Source organism: Aristolochia californica, unplaced genomic scaffold (genome assembly GCF_029961685.1).
Source record: "Aristolochia californica isolate CCGP_79_NKW_82.1479 unplaced genomic scaffold, dmAriCali1.0.hap1 SCAF_493, whole genome shotgun sequence".
Lineage (NCBI taxonomy): Eukaryota > Viridiplantae > Streptophyta > Magnoliopsida > Piperales > Aristolochiaceae > Aristolochia > Aristolochia californica.
Window position 1 is genome coordinate 1 of NW_027182207.1, and position 12,500 is coordinate 12,500.

Sequence of the window (12,500 nt, forward strand, 5' to 3'; positions counted from 1 at the left end):
GATCGGATCAAATAAGTTAAATTTTTTTTTCTTTCGTACTCTTTCATAACCTAAATATCGGAAAGAGACTTCTGGTGTAGAAGCAAAAAAGGATTTGTTTGTGACGCTGAAACAGACCTCCGATACAGAAGATGAAATCGGGAAATAACCTTTGTTTCATACTACTATCTCGATACGGAATCTCATGTTATGGAAAAAAAATGAAATAATGGTTTGTTAATATCGAGCTCGAGGTGCCATGCTATTATTACTTATTATTTATATTCCGTATAGCGAAGGCATAGTCTTATGTTTTCTCTCAAATAAAAAAAAAACTCATTGGCGCCAAGCGTGAGGGAATGCTAGACGTTTGGTAATTTCTCCTCCGACCAGGATAAAAGATCCCATTGAAGCGGCTAATCCCATGCATATTGTATGTACATCTGGTGACACAAATTGCATAGTGTCATAAATAGCTATTCCGGGGATTACCCACCCGCCGGGAGAGTTTATAAACAAATAAAGATCCCTGGTCGCATCCTCTATACTGAGATATATCATGAGACCTACAATTTGATTTGAGATCTCGCTATCAATCTCTTGCCCTAAAAAAAGTAATCTTTCTCGATGAAGTCGGTTGATTAGGACAAAATTTCCTTCGGAACCGCACACGCGCCTTTAGATGCATACGGTTCAAAAAATGGCGAAACAAAAAAAAAAAAAAGAATCAATGTGTCGATTCCAGCCCTCTTTGTTTTTGTTTTTTCGTAAAAAAAAAAGTTTTTTCCTAACTAAACGAAGAGGCTTTTTCTTCCATTTTTAAGAAACATGAGTTTTGAATCGCTTCCCTTTAACCTATAAGAATTTTAACCTATAATAAAAAAAAAAAAGAATTCATTGAACTTATCGAACTAACCTCTCATTGATGTATTGGTTTCATCGAGATTCGAATCGCGATGTTATTTTCTTGTTCCTAAACGGGCCTCCTCAATTCTTTTAGGTTTATGCTCTACTCCGGGTAAAAATCTGCCCGAATTCTATTTGCACATATAGTACAAATAATCCCAGTACCACTTCTTTTTGCTTTTGCTACGACTTGTTTTTTTTTTTTTTCAATTCGGCCGGTTTCATGCCTTCCACCAATACCAGATATTTGATGTATTCATCATATTACTTTATTGATTGGCAGTTTAAGATCACTTATATTATACATTATGTTATGGTATAATATAAATATAATAAGAATCCGTTATGATACAAGCGGTAATTATCCGTAGATTCCCAATTTGGTATTTCCTGAACGGAGCCTGGATACTTCTTATTGGTCCAACCTAACCATAAATTATTCTAGTTGATAATACGGATTAATTGATATAATTTTGATCCCCAAACCAACAAAAAAATTGATCTAATTGCGCTTCACGCTCCGAATTCGAATTCTAATTATTATTAACGATTCAATCAATCTTTCTTGGGCAAAACAGGGGGTATCTCGATCGGGGGAGAGAACGGGGAAATCCCATATGACCCAATATGTCTGACAAGTCGCACTATACGTCAACCCAAACTGCATCTTCCTCTCCAGGATTCCGAAAAGGCACTTTTGGAACACCAATGGGCATTAAGTTAAAAAAAAGCACTAAGTACTATATTTTACTTTGATGTGGAAACGTAACAATGGCTTTCTCACCTTCCTAATATTTTCGTTTATTTTTAAAAACGTTTATTGGATTTTATCCATAGATTGGAGGGTTCATGGAGTAAGACAGAATGAATAACGGAAAAAAAAATTATTACGAATGGGTCATTCGAATGATGAACAAGTCTCTATGCATTTGCTCAAAAAAAAATGGGACCAGCCCCCCCCCATTGCGTATTGGTACTTATCGGGTATAGAATAGATTTGTTTCTCTTTGTTCCTACGAACAGAATTGAATTGTTCAATTATTTCCAATGGAAGGGAATAAATATTAACCCTTGCCTCGAGATAATCCACTGAAAGGCGGAGGGCCATAGCATAGTCTTTTCCAATGCGATAAAGTCACATAGTGTCCATTTATCTTTGATAAAAAAGGGGTATTTCCATGGGTTTGCCTTGGTATCGTGTTCATACCGTCGTATTGAATGATCCCGGTCGCTTACTTTCTGTCCATATAATGCATACAGCTCTAGTTGCTGGTTGGGCCGGCTCGATGGCCCTATATGAATTAGCGGTTTTTGATCCCTCTGACCCCGTTCTTGATCCAATGTGGAGACAGGGTATGTTCGTTATACCCTTCATGACTCGTTTAGGAATAACCAATTCATGGGGTGGTTGGAGTATCACAGGAGGAACTGTAGCGAATCCGGGTATTTGGAGTTACGAAGGTGTGGCCGGGGCACATATTGTGTTTTCCGGCTTGTGCTTCTTAGCAGCCATCTGGCATTGGGTGTATTGGGACCTAGAAATCTTCTGTGATGAACGTACGGGAAAACCCTCCTTGGATTTGCCCAAGATCTTTGGAATTCATTTATTTCTCTCAGGGTTGGCTTGCTTTGGTTTTGGTGCATTTCATGTAACAGGCTTGTATGGTCCTGGAATATGGGTGTCCGACCCCTATGGCCTAACCGGAAAAGTACAACCTGTAAATCCAGCGTGGGGGGCAGAAGGTTTTGATCCTTTTGTTCCGGGGGGAATAGCCTCCCATCATATTGCAGCGGGGACATTGGGCATATTAGCGGGCCTATTCCATCTTAGTGTCCGCCCGCCCCAACGACTATACAAAGGATTACGTATGGGTAATATTGAAACTGTCCTTTCCAGTAGTATCGCTGCTGTCTTTTTTGCAGCTTTTGTAGTTGCTGGAACTATGTGGTATGGTTCAGCAACTACCCCTGTCGAATTATTTGGGCCCACCCGTTATCAATGGGATCAGGGGTACTTCCAACAAGAAATATATCGAAGAGTTGGCACCGGACTAGCCGAAAATCTGAGTTTATCAGAAGCTTGGTCTAAAGTTCCCGAAAAATTAGCTTTTTATGATTACATCGGTAATAATCCGGCGAAAGGGGGATTATTCCGAGCAGGCTCAATGGACAACGGGGATGGAATAGCTGTTGGGTGGTTAGGGCACCCCGTCTTTAGAGATAAAGAGGGGCATGAGCTTTTTGTACGCCGTATGCCTACTTTTTTTGAAACATTTCCAGTCGTTTTGGTAGACGGAGACGGAATTGTGCGAGCCGATGTTCCTTTTAGAAGGGCAGAATCAAAATATAGTGTCGAACAAGTAGGCGTAACTGTTGAGTTCTATGGTGGCGAACTCAATGGAATCAGCTATAGTGATCCCGCTACTGTGAAAAAATATGCTAGACGTGCGCAATTGGGGGAAATTTTTGAATTAGATCGTGCTACTTTGAAATCTGATGGCGTTTTTCGTAGCAGTCCAAGGGGTTGGTTCACTTTTGGACATGCTTCGTTTGCTTTGCTCTTCTTTTTCGGACACATTTGGCACGGTGCTAGAACCTTGTTCAGAGATGTTTTTGCTGGGATTGACCCAGATTTGGATGCTCAAGTCGAATTTGGGGCATTCCAAAAACTTGGGGATCCAACTACAAGGAGACAAGTAGTTTGATACAACGTTGTTCTGGTCTGGCATCATTCGCCTCTATTTTTTTTTTTTTAGCATAGGTATAGGCGGGGTACCGGAGAAATTTGTATTTTCATTATTGCTTTTCTTTAAATATTACCCTTTCCTTGTCTGGGAAATGATCCCAAATGCACAGGTGTGGAAGCTATAATTGTAAACCACGATCGAATCTATGGAAGCATTGGTTTATACATTCCTGTTAATTTCGACTCTAGGGATAATTTTTTTCGCTATCTTTTTTCGAGACCCGCCTAGGATTTCGACTAAAAAGATGAAATGATTTTTCATTATCTCAATTGAAGTAATGAGCCTCCCAACTAATAGGGGAGGTTCATCATTTCAACTAGTCTCCGTGTTCCTCGAACGGATCTCTTAGTTGTTGAGAGGGCTGCCCAAAAGCGGTATATAAGGCATACCCAGTAAAGCTTACAAGTGAACCGGATATAGAGATGGCGACTAAGGTTGCTGTTTCCATTATTAGAAAATTTCAAGACCACGATATGGTGGATCCACGTTACGACAAGATCGTTTATTTACAACGGAATAGTATACAAAGTCAACAGATCTCAACCAATGCAATAGGATTTATGGTTACACAAACCGTTGAGGACAGTTCTAGATCTGGGCCAAGAAGAACTCTTACAGGGGATTTATTGAAACCATTGAATTCGGAATATGGTAAAGTAGCTCCTGGATGGGGAACTACCCCCTTAATGGGTGTCGCAATGGCTCTATTTGCGATATTCCTATCTATTATTTTGGAGATTTATAATTCTTCCGTTTTACTGGATGGAATTTCAATGAGTTAGGCCCACAAGAACAACGAAGTCCTAGCTTTTGAATCAAAAATGAATCACTTAGGACTCGGATTTCTGGACCATTCTGGTAGTTCGACCGCGGAATTTCGTTGTTTCGGTAGTTCCGGAATATGAGTGTGTGACTTGTTATAATTGATCCTATTGATAGTGCAGAAATGGGTCTGTCATCTCATCTCAATGGAGATGGTTCTGCCCCGTCGGATATTTATTCGAGTATCTGGAGCACGGAATACATGGAATAGCTCAAGAGAAATATTTGAACTATGATTCATACCTACTATTCAGACCTCGCGACCGGACTCCTACTCCAAAAATTTTCAAAGAGGTATTTCAGAAATCGAACGATTTTTTCTCTTTCCGAATCGTGTTTATTTTGACTTTGACCGAGGGACAAATCTTTCTCTGGATTTTTAGTCATAACATTCATTCATTAAGTAAGTGATGATCAAATGGTTCTTACTCAGAGAACCTTTGGGCTTAGCTTTAGGGCGAATCATCGTGGTTCTAGTATGAATCTGAGGTTTCAATCAAATCATAGGGTCTCAACAAGAGAATTCCTATCAATAGTAAAAAAAATGACGCACAAACAACAAATCAAATAAAAAAAAAGGGGGAAGAGAAAATTCAAGAGGCCTGTAACGATCAATATAAAGACGGATGAGCCCACTTGAGATTTTAGCATTATCATCAAAAAGGGGGGATTTCGGATTTTGGTTCCTTCATACCCTCAGAGATGTTTGAACCAAGTTATTAATAAGTTTCAAACTTTCTATTACATATCTGTTTTAACCAGTATTTTGGTGTTTCCGCTTGAGCCGTACGAGATGAAATTTTCATATACGGTTCTTAGGGGGGTCCGTCGGTTTACCTATCTCAATAAAGTATATGATTGGTTCGAGGAACGTCTCGAGATTCAGGCGATTGCCGATGATATAACTAGTAAATATGTTCCTCCTCATGTCAACATATTTTATTGTCTAGGGGGGATCACACTTACTTGTTTTTTAGTACAAGTGGCTACGGGTTTTGCTATGACTTTTTACTATCGTCCGACCGTTACGGAGGCTTTTGCCTCTGTTCAATACATAATGACTGAAGCCAACTTTGGTTGGTTAATCCGATCAGTGCATCGATGGTCAGCAAGTATGATGGTTCTAATGATGATCCTGCACGTATTTCGTGTCTATCTCACAGGTGGATTTAAAAAACCTCGCGAATTAACTTGGGTTACGGGTGTGGTTTTGGCTGTATTGACTGCATCTTTTGGTGTAACTGGTTATTCCTTACCTTGGGACCAAATTGGTTATTGGGCAGTCAAAATCGTGACAGGCGTACCTGAAGCGATTCCTGTAATAGGTTCGCCTTTGGTAGAGCTATTACGTGGAAGTGCTAGTGTGGGTCAATCCACTTTGACCCGTTTTTATAGTTTACACACTTTTGTATTACCTCTTCTTACTACCGTATTTATGTTAATGCACTTCCCAATGATACGTAAGCAAGGTATTTCAGGTCCTTTATAGAGAAGACATACTATAGATATTTGTAATTGATCATATATCATTTCGTTTCGGCGAGGAACTATAGTATTTCATTGCTACAAATATGGATTATTGAAAAAAAAACTAAGACATTTTAGTTGGAAATTTTCCCTCAACTAACCCAAAAGTATTCTTTAATTTGATACGAGTAGTTGAAGTGGATTCCCCGAAGAGAGATGGATTATGGGAGTGTGTGACTTGAACTATCGATTTGGCCGTGCGGATATATGATTTTATCTGCCACATTGGAATTCACAACCAAATGTGTCTCTATTCCAACCAACGTGTAAGCCCCCTTACACAGGATAGGCTGGTTCGTTTGAGGAGAATCTTTTCTATGATCAGACCCTAATCATGTTGCGCATGAACAGGCTCCGTAAGATCCGGTAGAATAAGTAATGTGAAATAAACCAGATTACGTTCTATCTATTTACTTATAGTATGGAAACGCATTCATTTCCTGTGCATCGATCCCGATCTATGATACTATCGGAGTGAAACAAGGGATCTAAGGAAGAGCAAGGCTAGACTTTATTAGTAACAAGTAAATCCTTTGTATGTAACGTTAAGAAGGCTCTATATATCGTGGGGATAAACACAAATCACAAGGCATGAGACCATCCAAAAAGCACTTGATCATGATCAAATTTGCAAGCCCACTTGGGTATTGAGCATTTACCTGTAAGAACTGAATTCCTTGCAATGGCTAGTTGCAACTCGGAAAAATGGAATCCGATAAATCTTTTTTTATGTAGAGTCATATATGTGTGGATCACATATCGATTTTTTATGGATCCAGTTTTTCCTTTGACTCTTGCTCGAGCCGGATGATGAAAAATTATCATGTCCGGTTCCCTCGGGGGATGGATCCATAAAAATTCACCTATCCCAATAACAAAGAAACCTGATTTAAATGATCCTGTATTAAGAGCTAAATTGGCTAAAGGGATGGGCCATAATTATTATGGCGAACCCGCATGGCCTAACGATCTTTTATATATTTTTCCAGTAGTTATTCTAGGTACTATTGCATGTACCGTAGGTCTAGCGGTTCTAGAACCGTCAATGATTGGTGAACCCGCGGATCCATTTGCAACTCCCTTGGAAATATTACCCGAATGGTATTTCTTTCCCGTATTTCAAATACTCCGTACAGTACCCAATAAGCTGTTGGGTGTTCTTTTAATGGTTTCAGTACCGGTGGGATTATTGACAGTACCTTTTTTGGAGAATGTTAATAAATTCCAAAACCCATTTCGTCGTCCAGTAGCTACAACCGTTTTTTTGATCGGCACCGCAGTAGCTCTTTGGTTAGGTATTGGAGCAACATTACCTATTGATAAATCTCTAACTTTAGGTCTTTTTTAAATAAATGGATTTAACCGTGAAATAAAATAAAAAAAAATACCATAACGTATGTATCTAGGGAATAGTCGTTTCAGAGCGAATCTCCCCTAGATACATCTCTTAAATTTCATTATGGATACATTCCAAATATACGGATCGTGCTAAAGATTCAAAACCATTTTTTTTTAGTAAAAATGAACTAATTCCAATGGATTTAAAACTTTTTCTTAGGTAAATAAATTTCGAAATGTTTCTGTAAAATGTCCCATATTTTTTTTACATCTTCTATGCGAAAATGCTCAATTCTCATAAGATCTTCTTGACTATTACTCAAAAGGTCCAATAATGTATGTATATTGGACCTTTTAAGACAATTATAAGTCCTGGGAGGCAATTCTAATTGGTCAATAAAAATACATTTCAATGCATTTCCCTTTTTGTTTTTCCTTATATTAGCCAACCCATCATCAAAGGGAAAAAGGGGTAAAGTCACCCTGTTTTGATTGTCCTCTAAATGAGTGTCCCGTTCCTCCGCGTGTAAAAAAGGAATAAATAAATCAATCAAATTACGGGAAGCTTCGTGAAGTGCTTCTTTAGGGGTTAAACTCCCATTTGTCCATATTTCGAGGAAAAGTATCTCTTGTTTCTCGTTCCCATTCCCATAAGAATGAATACTATGATTCACATTTCGAACAGGCATGAATACAGCATCCATAGGGTAACTTCCATCTTGATAGTTAGATGGGGTTTTCATACGATATCCGCGATTCCTCTCGATTTTTAATTCAATACACAAATCAATTGGCTCTGTCAGGCTAGCTATATGTTGTGTAGTATCAACTATTTCCACGGAGGGTGGTGAGATGATATCTTGAGCAGTTACATATCTAGGACCCCTGACGCAAATAGATGCGTCGAGAGTTCCATACAGATTACTTCTCAATACAATTTCTTTTAAATTCATGAAAATTTCATGTACAGATTCTTCAATACCGGCTATCATAGAATATTCATGCGGTACCTTATCGGATTTTGCACGTGTGATACATGCTCCTTCTATTTCCCCAAGTAGAGCCCTTCGCATCGCGATACCTATCATATCTGCTTGACCCTTCATAAGCGGGAACAGCATGAAACGCGCATAATGAAGGCGCTTACTGTCTACTCTTGATTCAACACACTTCCACCGTAATGTTCGAGTGGATACTGCTACTTCTTCTCGAACCATACTAATATTATTTGATCAGATTTCTGAATCATTTATTTCTCTTGAAATTAAAAAAAAAGGGGTTCAATTCTTTTTTTTATTTTTACACACGTCTTTTTTTAGGGGGTCTACATCCATTATGTGGCATAGGGGTTACGTCACGTACGAAACTTAATAGTATACCGCTTCTACGAATAGCTCGTAATGCTGCATCTCTTCCGAGACCAGGACCCTTTATCATGACTTCTGCTCGTTGCATACCCTGATCCACCACTGTACGAATAGCATTTCCTGCTGCGGTTTGAGCAGCAAATGGTGTCCCTCTTCTTGTGCCCTTGAATCCACAAGTGCCCGCGGAGGACCAAGAAACCACCCGACCTCGTACATCTGTAACAGTTACAATGGTATTGTTGAAACTCGCTTGAACATGAATAACTCCTTTTGGTATTCTACGTCCAGTCTTACGTGAACCAATACGTCCACTCCTACGTGAACCAATTCTTGGTATAGGTTTTGTCATATTTTATCATTCTCATAAATATGAGTCAGAGATATACGGATAATCCATTTCATGTCAAAACAGATCCTTTTTTTGTACATCAGGTCCTTTAGAGAATCCCCTTTTAAAAGGATTACCCCTTTACCCCTGTCTCTGTTTATGTCTCGGGTTGGAACAAATTACTATAATTCGTCCCCGCCTACGGATCAATCGACATTTTTCACAAATTTTCCGAACAGAAGCCCTTATTTTCATATTTGTCATTCCTTAACTTAAAACCGAATCCACTCCTTGGAAGAAAATAAGTCTCTTGAGAATTTTGAACCTCTAATTGTATCCGCACCCCATGAAAGGAATGTTTCAAGAGGCGCCTAATTGTTCGAATCTTTGTTGCGAAGTCTATAAATTATACGTCCCCTGGTTGAATCATAACGACTTACTTCGATTTTGACTCTATCTCCGGGTAATATCCGTATAAAACTACGTCGGATCCTCCCCGAAACATAACCTAGAATCAGATCCTCATTATCTAAACGAACCCGGAACATACCATTGGGAAGTGATTCAGTAATTAAACCCTCATGAATCAATTTTTGTTCTTTCATTCCCGGTAACCCCCTTGAAGTAGCAACTAATGGAGGAGAAGTGATATTAAACAACCTGCCTTTCCTTTCTTTTTCACAAATAGTAAGTTACGGGATATCAGCGGGATTACCATATATAACACAAAATTTCTCCTCCAATCCTTTTTAGTCGAGCCTCTCGATCCGTCATTATCCCTCGTGAAGTCGAAAGAATGACAATCCCCATTCCGCCCAAAACCCTAGGAATTCGTTGATAGTTGGAATATATTCGTAAACCAGGGCGGCTGATACGCTTAAAAATATTTCTATATGCTCCTTTCCTATTCCTTCTATGTCGCAGGGTTGAAACCAAGAAATGTTTATTGTCTTCTCGATGTTTCCTAACGTTTTCAATAAAACCTTCTCGTAGAAGTATTCTAACAATGTTTTCGGTGATATTAGTAGATGCTATTCGAACCGTTCCCTTTTTATTCATATCAGCATTCCTTATCGAAGTTATTATATCGGCAATAGTGTCCCTACCCATGATGAACTATAATTATTGGTGCCTCTTTGTTTTGATATAATCAACATGTTCTACTTTTTTTATGAAATATTATATTAAAGGTATATGCATAAGACATAATCTATACTAATTAATCTATTTCGGGTACCCTATAATCATGGATATTCCGATCCCGCTCTCATCTACTGGTATTTTTTTATAATACCTCAGGAGCTAATGATACTATTTTAGTGAAATTCAACTGTCTCAGTTCCCGAGCGATCGCTCCAAAAACTCGAGTTCCTTTTGGATTTCCTTCCTGATCAATGACAACTGCTGCATTGTCATCATATCGTATTATCATGCCGTTGTCGCGTTTGAGTTCTTTACATGTACGTACAATTACAGCTCTAATTACTTCGGATCTTTGGAGAGGCATATTTGGCACTGCTTCTTTGATTACAGCAACAATAACGTCACCAATATGAGCATATCGGCGATTACTAGCTCCTAAGATTCGAATACACATCAATTCCCGAGCTCCGCTGTTGTCTGCCACATTCAAATGGGTCTGAGTTTGAATCATATCATTATCATTTTTTTTTTTATCAGCTCTTTCAATGCAAAGGGCGAAGGAAAAAAGAAAGAAATATTGTTTGTCCAGAAATAAAAAAATCTGCGATTGTATTTCTCCTCACAAATAGCCCTTTGTTTCCACACCCCTATCCCGCAATAATGAATTGAGCTCGTATAGGCATTTTGGATGCAGCTATTGACATAGCTGCTCTAGCTACAGTTTCTGATACTCCGCCCATTTCATAAAGTATTCTACCCGGTTTAACGACGGATACCCAATATTCGGGAGATCCCTTCCCGGAACCCATACGTGTTTCTGTGGGTCTTAGGGTAACAGGCTTGTCGGGAAATATACGTACCCATATTTTTCCACCGCGGCGCGCATATCGTGTCATTGCTCGCCGCCCTGCTTCTATTTGTCTAGATGTAATCCAAGAGGGTTCAAGTGCCTGAAGAGCATATCTACCAAAACAAATATGATTGCCTCGATAAGAGATTCCCTTCATTCTTCCTCTATGTTGTTTACGGAATCTGGTTCTTTTGGGGTTATAGTTGATGGTTGTTTCTCAGTTCCATCTCTACTACAGAACCGGACATGAGAGTTTCTTCTCATCCAGCTCCTCGCGAATGAAACGATTCAATAATATTCGATGCACATTATTTAATGAATAATGAATATTGCATGAATATTACAAAAAATCGTGGGATTTTTTGATATTTAATTTAATCTGTTTGTTATACGCGGGAATCCGTATATCTTGTATTGTATATATAGCTAGATATATATCTATCGATATCGATTTTTTTATAGGATATAGGACGTTTATTTCGTGGAAAATGCCTTTCATTTTTATACCGAATCCTTGTTTTGACCTTTACTGAATAGCAAAAAATTTTGCAATCCAATAAGTGTTTCTTTCGCGGGCGAATATTTACTCTGTCATCCGGGGCCCCATTCCTAGGGCAGGGTTAACCCACGACTTCCCGGAATAAATCAATTGGTTACTGGTCAATTTCGCCATCCCACCCAATGAATAATTAGGATTCATTTGCAATAGAATCTTCTGCAGTCACAGGTTCCGTCGTTCCCATAGCTTCTTCGTTAATGGCTAGGCCTGAACTATATGCAATGGAGCTTCCAATTAAATCCGTTCCAGAGTCAATCTTCTCAGTCTCTATTGACTTAAGGCTCCTTATTATTTTATTATTTATTATCATTTTAAATATGAACCGAATCGGATTCATCGAATTATGGGCGAATCCACATTAATGCTTTATTACACTGCTTTTTATAAGATGATTCATAGGCCATACATATTGGAATTCTATATCATTGAGATTCTCCTGCTCTCTTTCTCTCATCTTTCCATTTACCCACATCTCTCTTTTTTTTTTATTTTCAACCCATAATCAGCTTGATTTTTCCATTATGTGGAAAAGAAAAATATTTCAGTTGCTACAACTATACGATCGTCACATCATATAGTGACTGATTTCTTGGATCCCGATAATACGAAGCAATGAGTAGGTTATTAGTTCTATAGTTATTAGTTGGGGATCAGTCTGCGTATTATTGTATTGTTTTTTTTTTTTTTTAATCCCAACTCTAAAGAAAAAACCAACGAGTCACACACTAAGCATAGCAATTCTACCAAATGGTCAATTGAATTTTTATTCAACCCTATAGAATTAAGAATTAGAAAGAATCAGAATTGCTCATTTTGATTCAAGGTAAAAAGACTGATGAAACTCTTTTTCATTTATATTGTCGGATAGAATGGCAAAGAAATGAAAGGTCCATTATTGCTCATCCACAAATATCCAAATTTTAATGCCTAATAC